Genomic DNA, 15,193 nt, shown 5'->3' on the forward strand with positions numbered 1-15,193 from the left:
TCGGCTTGGTTCAGCTGGGATCTTCTGAGTGAGTGCAGCAACAAGCGAACTTCCAAATGTTTTCTGGAAGTGGACTTCTGACAGCAACACTCAGTTCAGGTGACTGAAGAAATGGAAATTGCTTTGTGCAAATGGTGGACTTTTACACCTCTGTGTGATATGCTCTTTGCGTTCCCTGATGACAGTTCTCAGTCTGTCCTTCAGGCTTGCACTTACTGGATACGTGTTCACTGAATATTCTCCCTCATAACAACCAAAATGCTTGTTTGCTCGTGCGTGGCTCATGGCAATTTTAGGTATGCCTCTGCAGTGAGGAAATATGTAGTCATTAAACTAGAGGGAACTTGAACGCAGCTTGCTCCAGGCAGCTTATTGCAAGGTTGTTTAATTATTTCTTTTTTTTTTCCTTAGCAGAAGAAAACAAGAGCAGTACAAACTTTTAAGTTCTTTTTCTTGCTGCTATTTCTTGTCTCTTCTTCCTTGTTCCGTTTGCAGTATTACACAATTTTAGGGCTATTAGCTTACCAGACATTCTGCTTTAGCAGAGATGAAAATAGTAACCTGAGTAATGCCATACGCCAAGGATGGCACGGACACCAGCTTCTCTGGGTCAGAGTTTGAAGCTTTGAGCCTGCAGTTTAGCAGAGGCTGGGTGATGTGCCTGTCCCTGCTGCTCCGGTTCTGGGAGGTGGTAAGGAATAAAGGGCTGGAGGTGGAAGCCAGAGATGCAGGGGTGGCTGCGGCCCTGAAAGAGAGCAGGGTGGGATTTGAGGCCTGGAGAAAAGATGGGTGGAAGGTGTCAAGGCAGTAGACGGAGGTGGTAGAGGATGAGTAGCTGACAGGGTAAAAGCTCCTTTCAAAATGACTGGGACCATTTGGTTTACGTTAACACATTTTTCTTCACAGCTGGAGAGGAGTGCAAATAAACTAGGTCACCTCATGCAAGCTTGTTAAGAGAAACAGGAAAAAATGGCTAAGAGTTGTAGGAGAAGCTATGGGAGGCATCAAGGATAAAATTGTATGATCGGGTTTGCGATTTCTGAGGTGATTATTTTTATTGTGGTGGGTATGTGGTGTTAACTTAGCGAGACACCATGGATTTTATTTTCCCTGATGCTGTAGTTAATGGTTATCTTGTTTCTTCCAGAGAGTGAGAAATAACACTGGTTGACTGTGGCTGCTAGCTTGGAAATGTCAGTGGCTTGGTGAGAAGCAGTGAGACATCTCTGCAGAGAACAGAGAAAACTCTAGAGCAGGAGAACCGTGAAGCCTTCCAGTGCATTTACTGAAGTTCTTGTGGGTTCACACCTAAGAGAAAGCAAAAGCAATATTAGAGAGCCTCCTTTGCTTGTGCCTTCAAATCTGTACCAAAAACGAATTTCCTGACTTAAAATTAAACATAGGCATTTATTAGAACAGTGCTGCTTTGCTATGGGTATCATGGGGAAATTACTCACTTAGTGTATTAATGGCAGCATGCATGTTGAACTTCATTTCTTCCATTCCTTTTTGCTTCTTAGAGCAGGAATAGGAATTGGATCACTTTCTTTTTCCCTGTTGTTGCAGGATGAGGAGTGGGATGAAGAGGCAGGTTGGGCTCTGAGAACCCTGGTCTGAGGGCTGCTACTGGGGTGCACAGGAACCAGGGCTGTGACTTCCCTGCAGGTTTCTGGTTCTTCACAGCTGTCTCTTCATCCTCCCTGAAATTCAGCCCTAATTTTTTTTCTCATGGCAGGAAGACAAGGTGTGGAGATGAAATAACCATCGTAGCCAAAGGAAGATTTGGCACATTTCAGCTTATGTACTGTACTTTCCCTTCTGTTGGCATGGGTGATCCTTGCAGCAGAAGTTTATAGTGTTGGCACGTTTCCTTGTATACTTGATGCTGGTCTCAGCATTTCATGTCCTTGAGGCAGAACAGTTCCAGAAGCTCATCCTGCTGAAGGGAAAACAAGCTCATCTCCTGTGTGTCTTCAGTAAGACCTTAGTGAAGCAGCCTGCTGAGAGGAAAGCAGCATCATCCCTACAGTCAGAATCAATAGCAGAAGTTTTGTTAAGCAGACTCGTGGTCTTCAGTTTGTGGGTGGGAGAAACCAAGCAGACCTGAGTGAGGTCATGGGAGAGGTTTGTAGGGTGGGGGGTGTTACAGTGAGGGTCGTCAGGAGGTGTTTCTGCAGTGCCAAAGCTAAAGGCATCAACCAAAACTAGAAGGCTATGTCCCAAAAAAAGGAAAATTTGGTGCATTTTTTTAGAGTATTCCTGCAGAGATCTTTGTCAGAACATGGTAATACTAAAAAGTTTGTGAATTCAAAAAGCTGTTCTGTATATACATTAATGGAAGAGAAATTCACCTGGAGCTATTGAGCACGCAGTTTTCATAGTCGACATGGAAAGGGAGATTTTTGAAAAGGAGATTTAAAGGAGACTTGTGAATTTGGGAGCCCCTCTCCTAATGAGCACTGTGTGAGAAAGTGTGCTGATGGTCATTTGAGTCAAGTATGTTGTTAGCCACTTGGCAGAGCTGGAGTCAGCTCTTTGGTACCAAGTCAGCAATAAGCACAGTGCAAAGGCCCTTTTCCTTATTAAAAGGGAACCTGGTGTGTTATGCTTGAGGGAATGGGAAGTGAAAATGACAGAGGAATACAAAGAGGTGAGGCAAGATAAAAGATAATGAACTTTTCAGAAGGGTCCTAAGCATATTTGAGTGGGACAAGCTTGATTTTTGTTTTTAAGGACCAGCGTAAGCTCAGGCAGAAGGTGATAGAAGTCTGGGCAAGGATGTCTCTCACATGGATGGCTGTTCTATAGAAGCACTATGCAGAGGGATCTGCAAAGTGTGGATGCAGTCGGGCTCACCTGAAGTCCATGTAAATATGGAGGGGTGGAGACCAGTAGAAGTGTGTTTTTCTTTTTAACGAATGGCACAAATGTTTTGCATCTTGTGTGTATGTACTTGAGCTTGCTGAAGATGTGTGGTCGTTGTCTAAGCGTATGGAAACCATTTCAAGTAAGGATGGCATTGTTGTTTTGTTTTTATTTCTCTTTGCTTAACGTTTAAGGAGCTTTCAGATATTGTCTCGGACTTCCAAGATTGTCTGGGCTCACTGCTCTTGGTTATTTAAGGGTTGGACGTTCAGAGTGCATGGTCTTAGTTAACAAGATTTTTATTGGAGAGCAACAGAAACTGAGTGATGGTATATGTCAGATATGAAAGGAGCTGCCTATAAGCCTGTATTCTGAGTATGTGCTTTAATTAATTTAATGATCACTTTAGGTGATTGTTATATAAATAGAGTATGCTGTGATCTGCCAAGTATTGCTCTGGTGCATGTCATAGGTTCATAATTTGGTTTTTTTTTGTGGTTATTAATTGTTGTGCTGTGGGAAGAAATTTTGCACTAGGCTGCTATTTAGCTAAAGAGAAGAGAGAGGAATTTTGCAGGTATTTCAAAAATCTGGAAGCACTGTAAATACCATTCTGCCAAATTAACCCTCCATTAACCTCAGGTGAAGGTGGTTTAAAACATAACATTTTCAAGAGAATTCTGTTTAGCAATGTGAAACTTAATTTGTGTCTATGGAAATGTTAGAAGCCTTGTTAAAAAACCAGAATTTTGCTATGTGTTTATATTATGAATGCTCCAACCAATCTTGGTGCATTTGCAGGGTGGGATATGTTGAAGGCAGGACGCTGCTGAAGCTTGAGCAGAGACTCCTGTCAGTTCCTTCCTGCTTTTCTCCCACCTGGTGCTTGTGGCTTAACCTCTATCTTTTTGCAGCTGTTCTGTTTCCCACCAGCAGACATGGTGTGCATCGTGTTGGTGACTGTGCGGTCACACATGCTTTAGCTCTCCTTGCACGAGGGGAAGTGACAACTCATGCTCTCCTTCATGCTTTCAAAGTGTGCTCCTATATAAAATATTTGAAAATGTGTGCACACGCATACATGGATACAATGTTTGTGAACGTGTTTTTTGTCTAGATTTGCTTTGGTTTGCATTAGAAATAGTGTTTCTCTATGCAGAAGCTGCCTATTGCAGATACCAAGTATATGATTTTTTTTCCTAGCAATTTGTAGCAGTTCCAAGTGTGTGTGAGCACCTGCTCTCTCTCCAACACATGCCAATTGTTACACACTGAAATAAACAAATTTGGCTTTTTTTTCTGTGTGTATGTGGGACATACTGAATTAATAAGGAATCCAAGTTAAATAGAAGTTCAAGGATTCACTCAGCTTTTGGTGAATGAGCGTTAAGTGCTCGCTGCAGCCACCTTTAGCCTTGCTCAGCTTGGGCTGAAGCCCACAGCTGTTCCCTTTCTCCACAAATCCATTCCTTTGTGTCAGAAGGCCGTTGGGCTGCTGAAGGATATCTGCCCCTTGTCCATCAGTGCTGTGTGTTCGAATCACATTTGTCCTGACCTATGTCCCAGTATGTATTAGGCCATCCATGAAGCATGGAGGTGTCCTAGATTGCTCCCAAGGTCTAGTAGTTGCTTCTAAAAGTTTAGTGCTTCTTGTCATCAGTCTGGGGTGGTTTTTAAGAAGTTTTCCTACAGATATGAGAGTAACTCTCATTTGATTTATCCATCTTTTATGATAGTTTAATTTGTTCACACATATGCTAGTATTAGAAGTAACACCATGAGAGATAAATATTATTATTATTATTTTAATTTTTAAATTTTAAAGCAAGTATATGATTATCTCAGAGTATGAATGTGTGTGCTTGGGCACTGCCCAGGAAAGCACCCAGCATCTGTGTGTGCCTCGTTCGTGGCAGGAGAACCTCATGCCTGCTCAGAGCTGAACTGTTCCATAAGCTCAGCACGGAGTGTTCATTTGTATGGGCTGCTGCAGTTGGAATTTCTCTAACGTCATGTGGTGGCCATGATAATGTGTTTACAGAGTGTAAAATTTCAGCTTGAATTATGATTGCTAAAATAATTGATCATCAGCATTTGTGCTTTGCGTAAGAAGAAGAGTTGAAGAAAGCTGAATATTAAATAAACCACGCGTTGGATGAGCGGCGTTTCTCTTTCCTCACAACTCATCAATGAAACAAAAACTAAGAGCAGCGCGTGTATCTTATTGCCAATTACTGTCCAAGGAGGATAATGATGCAATCTTAATAACCTGCTAGAACTGTATGGTTAAAACAAATTTCCCATTACATTCCTCTCAGTGTTCAAGCTCTGTCTTTGTACCTACGGAGATGCTGTGCTAAAAATAAAGCTGGAAAGGTCTCTCATACATAGTTTCTGGTTATTAAATAACGTGCTCGTTCTCCATCTGTACCCAGTGGGCTCTTCTGCTTTTTTCTAAAGGCTTTGGGAATTGCTTTATGAAGCCAAGGAGTCAGTAGATGCGGGGGATGAATGAACAAAATTCAACTCCCCTTTTAGAACCTCTTACTGGTTTTGATCATCTTACTAACAGGTAGAAATCTATGGGATTTTTGTTTAGTCTTAAAATATTGCTTGTTCTGTATCTCAGATACCCACAGTGTAGGAGTTTGGCATAAAGCAGGATCCTCCTCCTATGGTGATTTTAAGTTCTGCAAATGAATTACTATGCAAGCTTTTAGATACGAAGGTCAGAGGAGGCTTTTTAGAAGTTGGTAGTGCACCACTGGGTACATTTAACCAGCCCACAAGTGTGAGCGTGCTGGAAGGTGACCAAAGTGCTCTGTAGCACGTATGGGTCTGGGGAATAAGTTGTTTTCTTAGCTTTCTCAAGTGGTGTCCCAGCCATAGAAACAGCCCGGTGAGCGTACTTGTGGTGTGGATGCACATCAGGGATTGGCAGATTCATACTGCCTTGTTTGGAAATTTCTCAGGCGCTGAACTGAAGAAAAGTGAATCTGACAGCAAGTTGATGGAGCCAGAGTGGCAATTAGATGCCAGTCCCATCTTGCTGGATCCTTTTATGCACTTTGTGCTTAGGGACTCCAGCATCTGAGTTTGATTACTTCCCAGAAGGAATGACTTGGCAGAATGCTAATCCCTAATATCTCCAGACCAGGAGTAATCTGAAATGAGACTTTGGTGCAACGATCCAAAGATTTTAAAGTTACTGTATGTAAAACCCTTCCAAAACTAGCAGAGGCCTTGTATCTGCTGATCAAAGAGTGCTGCTGGGTTGCTTTGGCTTTTCCAACAGGATACTCAATGAACAGTGACTTTTCACATAGTTCTTTAAAAACAGGGAAAGAAAACATATAAATCCTTAGAGATTGCATTCAGTTAATGAACGTTTTTGCTTGAAGTGAGAAAAGCTTGAATGCCTTCTAGAAAGCCATTTCTCAGGTGTGTGTTCTTTCTATGACACGCACTGTTTGGAGGTGCAGGCAGGAGGTGTACAGATGCTGATAGACAACATTTTGCTTCTTATGTGAAGGTCTATTTGGTTTTCTTAGCTTTTACTACCATACAGTATACTGCTTAAGAAAAAGTATATATATGAAATTTCTACATGTCAGTATCTTATGGGATGTATGGATACTTCTACACATCAGTGTCTTATGGCATATATGGATATTTCAGGGTTTGGCGTGTTTTGAATTCCACCTTAGAGACTACAAAAAGGGGATTCCAAGATTTCCTGTGCTGTATCTTCTGTTGCTGTTAGCTTATTTGCTACCATACAAATGGGAACAAGTGTATTCTTCTTCTGCTGTTGTTTGTGCTTAATTCAGTACTGCTGGTCTTGTAGTTGGTGTATCTGTTGGTGTTGCGGGTGGGATATGGAGAAAGATGAGATACAGTTTGAGATCTTACGGTATCCAGAGTGACCTACTGGGGAAAACTGGCTTGTAGAAGCAATGGGGGTTGGGCAGTGCTGCATTATAGAATTATGGAAGTGGTGTAGAAGAGGTGAGTTCTGAACACATACAGCAAAGAAAAAGTTCTGCAGGTTCTGCTGAGATGGGTGGCCCTATGTGTGACCGTCCTTTAATTCTCTCCTTCCTTCCCAGCATGTTTACTGAAGTTTTCCCAAGGTCTGGATGCAATTTTGTTATATTTCAGTATTGAACATTTGGTGGATTAGAAGTGATAAAGCTGAACTCAAACTAACAAAATGAAGAAAAATCCCCAAAGAAGATGAGGCTTGTTCTTTTGTTGGTAAGGCCAAAGTATTGGCCTCCGTTTCTAACTTCTGGATCAGTGATGTGTTGATACAAATTGCCAGGAACGAGGCTGCAAATTTGGGTGTTGCATAGTAGATTGAGCCTGTAAATTTTAGAAGCATGACAAACTGATATATATATTAAATTTGTTTAGAAAGCTCTATTTTGTCAGGGCAGAAAGCAGTGCCATCACCTGAAAATTTCCGGATGCGATTTGTAGGTTCTGAAGTTGTTCAGTAAATCATACTTTTGTTCAGCAGGGCAGAATTTACGGCGTTGTCAGAATAACACCATCTGAGAGCTCCCATTCTGTTGTTAGTGCTGGAGCTGCCTTAATCGCCTGTGTGCCACGCGTGCAGCCTTACCTGACAAGGGTCAAACCTCGGGATGTGGATGTGTCCTTTTGAATCGGTGCCCACTGCCTTGCATCCAGAAATAGAGATGTACCTGTGTGTGGGCTGCTGCCTGCCTTTCCTTCCTACTTCAGATCTTGTCCTTTTGAAAGCACTGGGCTGCTCTCTGAATACTGAAGTTGATCACTGCTGTTTCTCTGAGTATGTCTTTCAAGCCTTCATTTACACCTTTGAGTGCTTAATAGCAGGAGGAATTTCTGCAAGGCCCAGGGCGGATCAAAATGAAAATGATTCACATCAACATGCCCTTGTTTCAGAGAATTGATTGTGATTTTCTTTTGGATTTAGAAAAGCCTTTTTTTCAAGGGGATAACTGCTGGAATCTGTTAGAACATTTATCTGCCGTTGGTGTTGAGGTTTTTTTTTTTTTGTAGTACAACTGGTGACTTTTTTTTCCTTCCTGGGCAGATCTATTGCTGTGCTGTACTTTGTTAAAGCACGTAAATACGTAACTTAGCCTTTGCTTAGGCCTATTCTGTCAGTTTTTGTGACTTCTTAGAAACTTGCAAATTGATGAAGAGCACGTTTCTTATTTGCCATGTCAAGCTGTAATCAAATAAATGAGGTTATTTGGTGCATCACACCTTTGGTTTAGTTGTTGCAGTGTGCTGGATACATTCATGAAGACTTCAGTATTAAAAGCTAGGAGGAAGTGTTGTATCCTTAGTAATGGAATGAATTGATGCTGTTCTTTGGGATTTCAGAATTAGAGAGGTTAGGTTTTCAGAAGCAGCAGATTGAAGGCTGAACAGAACTGTGGGTGGAATGCCCGCTGGATGGGGTAGGAGGAGAGCTTGCTCCCTGCTGACACCTCTAACGAATGCGCCTGCAAATGCTGCGTCACTGACTTCCATCTGAATGCGTATCTCAATATTGTATTTGTTTGAAATTATCAGAGTGGCTTCAATCGGATTTTGGGATAAATTGCCAAAACTTCAATTGAATTGAATTGGAAATTAAACTGGGAGCCTTGGCCTTACGTGCATGGCTCTGGGCCGTGTGAAGTACCCCTCTGAACTTTTGTAGCTGTGAGTAAATTGGGAGTGCCTTGTGTTTCTGCCACTGCTGTTCTTTACCAAAGAAACAAGTGGGGGTCTTCAGTTACTATGGAAGGAGGAGATGGCACTGAGTGCTTCCTGTAGGTCAGCGCTGGGCTCCCATGCTGGGACGTGCTCCCAGCCAGGCTGAGGGAGGATCTCCAGTGTGCTCAGCAGTCTGTGCCCAGGGGAACTCGGAGAAGGCTCAGCTGCTGTCCCCAAGCTCAGCTGCTGCTGTTGGGCTCTGGAGTGATTTCCGTCTTCTTGATCTGGTTGGCATCAGTCAGTGTCTTTGGTTGTGAGCTTAGAACACTTTAAACTATGGCAAACTGTGTCATTGGGAAAACTTTACATCCTTAAGGGACTGGGAATGGGCATGCATACTGAGGCTGCTGTAATGATGAAAAAGTGTCCTTTTAGAAGAGCAAATCCAAATACTTCTCATCAGAAGTACTGTGCACCAAGCCCCACGTGCACAGTTTGAGGCTGTCAAGTGGGGCTTCTCAGAGAAGGTGCAGAACCAGACTGATGGCAGCACTGCTATGAGGACATGGCAAATGGCTTTATTTCTGGATAAAGCCAGCGTAAAAATAATTGCAATGTGTTAAATGGGATAGAAGTGCTAGTGTTTGAGATGGCTTTGTAGTGCAAGGGTTTCTTGTTCCTTAGGCAGTGAAAATCATAAGACACAAAAACAACTCCAAACCTCTGATAAATGATAGCTGCTGTACATTTTCATGCAATTAAGAGTATAGATGTTGGACTGTTTGGTAAATAGTCTCTTCTGTAGTGCAACAGTATGTAAACCTGGATTGTTACTGAGCCAATGGCAGATGCGTCATTATTGTGCCATCAAGTTTCGTCCATTTATTACATAACAGCATAAGTTCTGTGTATCTATTAGTGCTAAATACCTCATACCATTCTATTACAAAAAAAAAAAAAAAAGGAAAAAGGAAAAAAAGAAAAAAATGAAAAAAAGATATTACTGTGACTACAGTAATATCTGCAGTGTGCTCTGCTTGGAGATGAACCAGAGCCTGGGATTTGACGTGTCTGACACGAGTGGAAATAGTTGTGCAAGGTGGAGTATTTTGACAAGCGTGTTGATTTGATATTCCTGGCTCAAGAATTTGTCAGTTGTTTTCTTGGTTAATGAACCTGTTTTAGCATGATCACAAAAGAAAGTAGGAAAATGCACAGCCCTCCGTTATGGTCTATCAGTAACAAAAGAACTAAAAATCTGCGTATCAAAACTGAAAGGTATTGACTGTATTTTGGAATTTTATGTATGTATTTAAACTTGTAGACACTTCCTGCATTTTTATTTTAAAACAGAGTGTTTGAAAGCTGACCCTTGTGGGCAAGTCTGTGGATGCCTTTGGAAATCATTGTCAGCAGCCAAAAGCGCACAGGGAACAAGTAATTTCAGTGATAGTAGCCATCCAGTGTCCTAAAAATAAACTTTGGATAAGCTTTCTGTCTTTCACATGTTGGAAGATTAAGTAGATAAGTTTGTTTTAATTGAGAGTAAAGGGTTGACGTTGTTCTTTTTTTCCCAAGACCAGTACTGGAGGACTTCCAGTCTTCATGCTTGCTTTGATCAGTGCAGCAGATCCTGTTGATAATTGTGAGTTGACTTGGAGGAGTAAGCCAAGAAAGCAGGACCTTCTTCGTGAAGACAGACAGCAGTTGGAGAGAAATTCTGCAGGCAGTCTCAGAGGCAAAATTCTGTAAATGAAGTTCCTAAATGGTAAAATCCTATCTTCAGCCTGATCTAGTCTGAACGGCAGGATTTGCCGGATGTGCAGCTCAGCCAGTTTCAAATTCCTGGTGTGAAACAATTGAGATAAGAATCAAAAAGTAAAGAAAGGGAAAAGACTTAGATCAAACACTGCGCTAGATGTGTCCTGAGGCAGAATTACTCCTTTCCCAGTCTTTCCGAGTCTTTCTTAAAATAACAGAATCCCATAGCATAGGCTATTTCCTATAGCAATTTTCCAGTTGCACAGTTTTATTTTGGGGAAGCTTTTCCTGGTTATTTAACATGTGTTTCCAGTTACAGCATCTTCAGTAGATCTATCTAAAGCCTGGATCTCTTCTTTCCCTTGACTTCTGTTCCTCTGAAATTGCCACGTCTGTTCTCCTGGTCGGGGAAGCTGGGTTGCTTCCCTGAGCTCACATCCATTAATGGCTTCCTGAGTTATCAGCTGGGCTTTCACCGAGCTGAAAAACCTGCTCAGTGTACAGAGTAGGAAACAGTTCCATTTTTGTACTGATTTTGAAATTGATATAACATACTTGAAATTGAAATAACATACTTGGCAAAACTTTTTTTTTTTTTTTTTTCCCCGCAGTGCTTTTGAAAACAGTGTCAATTCTTGAGAAAAGCTTAAAGCTTAAATTTAAGTAATTCCTGATGGCATTGATACATCCTTTACCGTTGTCTGTTAGGACAGATGTTACAGGGAAAACAAATGCTATTAACCCTGTGTACAGGAAGCTCTACTGAAGAGGAGGAGAGAAAATAAGAGTGGAAAGGTGAGACACTGAGAAGAGTATTAGCCAGATTACGGTGGAGATAAGATTTAGAAGTTGATAGCTTCCTGAATAAAAAGTGGCACACAAGAAACAGAATTCTTGGAGGTGAGCTCACAGTGGGTGCATGTTGGCTGATACTCTTTCAAGGATAGTCTTGAAATGTTACAGTGTTCTTTTAAATAACATGCTAGGTTATAGTCTCCATTCCCCATTCACTTTTCTAGGTGAACACTTCCAGTGTGCCGAGGGCTGCTTTTTTGGTGATGTGTAAGTGGTGTTTTTCCTCCTTGCTGCCCTGTCAAATGGTAACACTGGAAGGATGGGAAGTGAAGGAGAGTTGGAAATGCAGTGGGAGGCTTCAATTAATGCCATGCCAAGTGTGCAGCTGGATGAAAATGTACCATGGAGACCAGGTGTCCCTTTCATGCAGCTTCTGGGTGTGGAGAAGTTGTGGCATGGGACTGCAGCTGTCCTCTGCAAAGCCTTGAAAACCATGGAGAGGATGAATAGGATCTGAGGTTCCTGTTCTCTGCAGTGATGGCAGGTTACTCTGGGAAGAGGCAGATGTGTGAATGAGCAGAGGAACAGCCTGCGTCTTTCATTGCACAGCAGGGAGCAGATTTGTAAAACTGCTTATGAGGAAAGGCATGTGCTCAGTGTTTGTGGGAATGAACAAGTTAATGGAAGGTAATTCTGTTGACGTTACTAAACACTAAATTACTAAAGCTAAGCAAATTGTGCTCAGAGAATTCATCTGAGTTGAAAATAGCTGGAGGCTAGGAGATAATTTAGGGGACTAGATTCTGTGCTCGTTCTGTTTTGACTCTTCCTTCAGGCATCTGCCTTTACATCCCTTCTGAAGGGAGGTGAGGGCTGGGGATCCCCAGGGTGGCAGTCCTGAAGTTCTCATTCGGGCCCTTGGAATTTCTGCTGGATGGAATCTTTTGGCTCGTACAAAGGAAGGTACAAGGTGCTGGGCAGCTCACTTTGGCAATCTCCTTTTCTTTTTTCAACTGTCTGCAAAGTAGCACAGTAGGTTTCTGATTGTGCTTCCGTCTGCTTGCAGGATGAACAACTGCTGTGTGTGGCTCTGCACAGGCAGTGCATAGTTTAGAAGGGCTGTACGATGAGGCATACATCTACTTATGGAAGGACATTCAACAGGTTTTTCAGTGAAACAAAAGTACTGACTTCAGTCATTTTGGCAAGGAATGAACTTGGCTTTTATTGGTGGTGGTGGTTTTATGTTTTTTTGCACTCATTTGCAGTAAGAAAAGCTATTTGCCTGCAGTAGGAAAACCCAAGACAGATGAAAATTTAATTGCTGTAATTAATCGCATTTTTAGGGAGAGCTTTTTTAGAACTGGACCACGTAGGGTGAGAGGTGCACAGTATCCCTGTAACAGCTAACTGAATGTGTAGGTAACCCTGTTACATCGCTCCTTCCAGCATACTGGGTTTTGTTCTTGTTTTGTTGTTCCCAATTAATCATGGCCTCAATCCTGGGACCTCAGTGCTGCAGCTCTGTGTCCCCACGCTCATCAGATCCTTCCAGTGTCACTGATGATTCAGATACACTTGTTTTCCCTGGTTGTGCTTAAATCCTGCTGTTCAAAAAGCTAGGTGAAGCAGTGGCATGATTAGATTAGTTTAATGCTGGTGTTGATTAATGGCTTCAATTGTTTTATTTAATAGACACTATTCTCTTTGACCACGCTGCTCATGTAAATATTTGCTGGGTTTTTCTGTAGGCTGCTTATTCTGTGGAACAAGTTTCAGTGTCTTTTACCACATGTATAAAAGTGTGATAGTAATGCAAGTATTTCCCATGTTCCATCAGTATGGCAGGCACACATTGGGGTCTAAAGCAGACAGTCTGTTTTAATACTGGTTTTGTCTCTGCTGTGATCTTTGTTGCCTAATGCATCATTCTGTTCTGCTGTGAGCTGTTGTGCTGGGATTCCCAGGCCTGAGTAAGGCAGCAGGCAGCCCCTGGTAACAGAGGTGTGTTTTGATGCTGTAGCTGCAGCTCTGCTCATGAGCTTCTCCCTTCCAGGGCTGCATCCCCAGTGACCCCACAGGGTGGTGGCTTAGGGAGCCAGGAGGAGAAAGCAGAACATATGGAGATGTACACAAAACAGACCTCAGCAGTAAGGAGCATGCTGTGGGCTCATTATCAGCAAGACATGGAGCTCTTGGCCGGCATGTGAGGCGAGTGGCTGCGGTGGGACTTCTGGTTCCCATTGGCATCAAGCTGTCTGCGAATGCTTGTCCTGCAGCAGAACCCGCGTTGTGCTGCACTGCTTGAACATTCTCTGTAGGTCTTTTACTTGGCTGAACACACAGATTGAACTTTTGCTTGGAATAATACTGTGTTGGACTTTAAGTCGTCAGAAAGGTAAGGGGAGTAGCAGTGCTGATGCTGAGAGAAGCACAGCCCCAGCCCCAGTGGTGGTTAGCATCTGTAGGATTGGAAATACCACGATGTTATGTCCTCTTGTTACTTTCAGGGAATTCCTTATTCAGACATTTCAGCAGCACTTCCAAATGTGACATCTACCTGTGACGTGCATCCCACCTCCCAAAGCAGGGCACACTTGACACAGAGTTCCGATGAATTCAATGCATTAGATTATTTAAGAAGAAATGAGTTGAAGAAGCATGTAGAGTGGTACCCTTGCCCTACTCTAGCAATTTCTGGTGCTTTCTGCTTCTGCAGCACCACGGTGAGTCCCAAAGCAGAGGAACATCTTGTCTGCCCTGCCTGTTTTCAGATATGGAGGACACTGGGAGCAGAAATCTCAGTGAGAAAGGTCTTTTATCCAAAGCTGCCATTTGAGCTTTGTTCCGTACCAAGATTACAGACCTGTTTAGAAGCCCTGGTAACCTTGTTATCAGTTCATAGGAACAGGTTCCCGTGCTGGCAAAGGAAGGGATCTCTGCCATCCAGCTGTGATGCTGTGCTGGAAGTCACTGGTGATTGTTGCTGCTGAGGCTGTTTGGGAAGTGCTGTCACAGGGAAGAGAATCTTCCTACCTCCGGGAGAGTGAATTAAACACAATTTGGAACTTTTTTTTTCTTCATTTTTTTTTTTCCCTCTGTGGCGAATTTAAATTTTGTTTGTATTTTTATTCTAGAACTGAGATACATTTGTCAGTGAATCAACATCCACTATTTTCAGAAAAGAACAAGCAGCACAAATTAAATGTACCTGGGGTTTATATGGATGCATGGTGGTCATGTACATGGCAGTGTAGAGGTGGGATTTATGGCACATCGTGCTCAGCACTTGGAGCAAGAGCTGTTGGAGCAACAACCATTCATGCTCTTCCCACCCTCGGCTGGGTTATATTTTGTTCTCTAGGATTTTTAACTTCCAGTTTGTGAATTGGGTTACTTACTAATGAATTTCATTTAAATGACTTGCAAGTGAAATTGTGCTGCAGCGGGGCTCCTCCCCCGCCTTCCCTGATGGTACAAACTAATTGGTATTGACAAGATTACTCTGGTGCTTTATGTGTTTTTAATGGGGCTGGCCAGTACGGTTTCCTTTCCAGCAATTGAGCTTCCTTTCCTTTCAGTATGTTATAAGCAGTCTTCTATGATTCCCTCAGTTTTGAGCTTTTAAAGAAATTTTTGTTAAACATGGAGGCAACTGCTTCCATGCTGCAATATTATCTTGCTTTAGTCTTGCTTTTCTGTGCTTATCATAGCACAGTGAGTGCTGCGTTGTGCACTTTGAAAGGTGCTTGTATATCTGGATTCTGTTTTCTCCAGAGCAGTTGTGCAACTTTTATGTGTGTGTGTTTGTGTATGTATATACATATTCATCTAAAAGTCCAGAAAGTTGGCTTGCATCTGTGTTTTCCAGATTTCTTACATAATAAAGACCTAAAACCAGAACCAAGGTTAGGAAATGGAGATTTCTCAGTTAATTGGCAGAGGAAAGCTGCTTCAGTTGGAGCTCAGGATCAGGCAGACGCCTCACTGGGGATCTCTGAGTACCGAGTGTGATCCCACGTGGCCTCGCATGCAGTGCTGTGATGAGCTGCTGAGCGCTCTGGTTGTGATGCTG

At 42.5% G+C, this 15,193-nt stretch overlaps 1 protein-coding gene across 6 annotated transcripts in view; it reads left to right on the plus strand.

Annotated features, from left to right (window-relative positions):
• TBL1XR1 (TBL1X/Y related 1) overlaps nucleotides 1-15,193 on the plus strand; it is a 380,885-nt gene that overhangs the window by 306,859 nt on the left and 58,833 nt on the right. The gene's annotated exons all lie outside the window — the stretch shown is intronic.

Source organism: Tympanuchus pallidicinctus, unplaced genomic scaffold (assembly GCF_026119805.1).
Source record: "Tympanuchus pallidicinctus isolate F22 unplaced genomic scaffold, pur_lepc_1.0 scaffold22, whole genome shotgun sequence".
Classification (NCBI taxonomy): domain Eukaryota; kingdom Metazoa; phylum Chordata; class Aves; order Galliformes; family Phasianidae; genus Tympanuchus; species Tympanuchus pallidicinctus.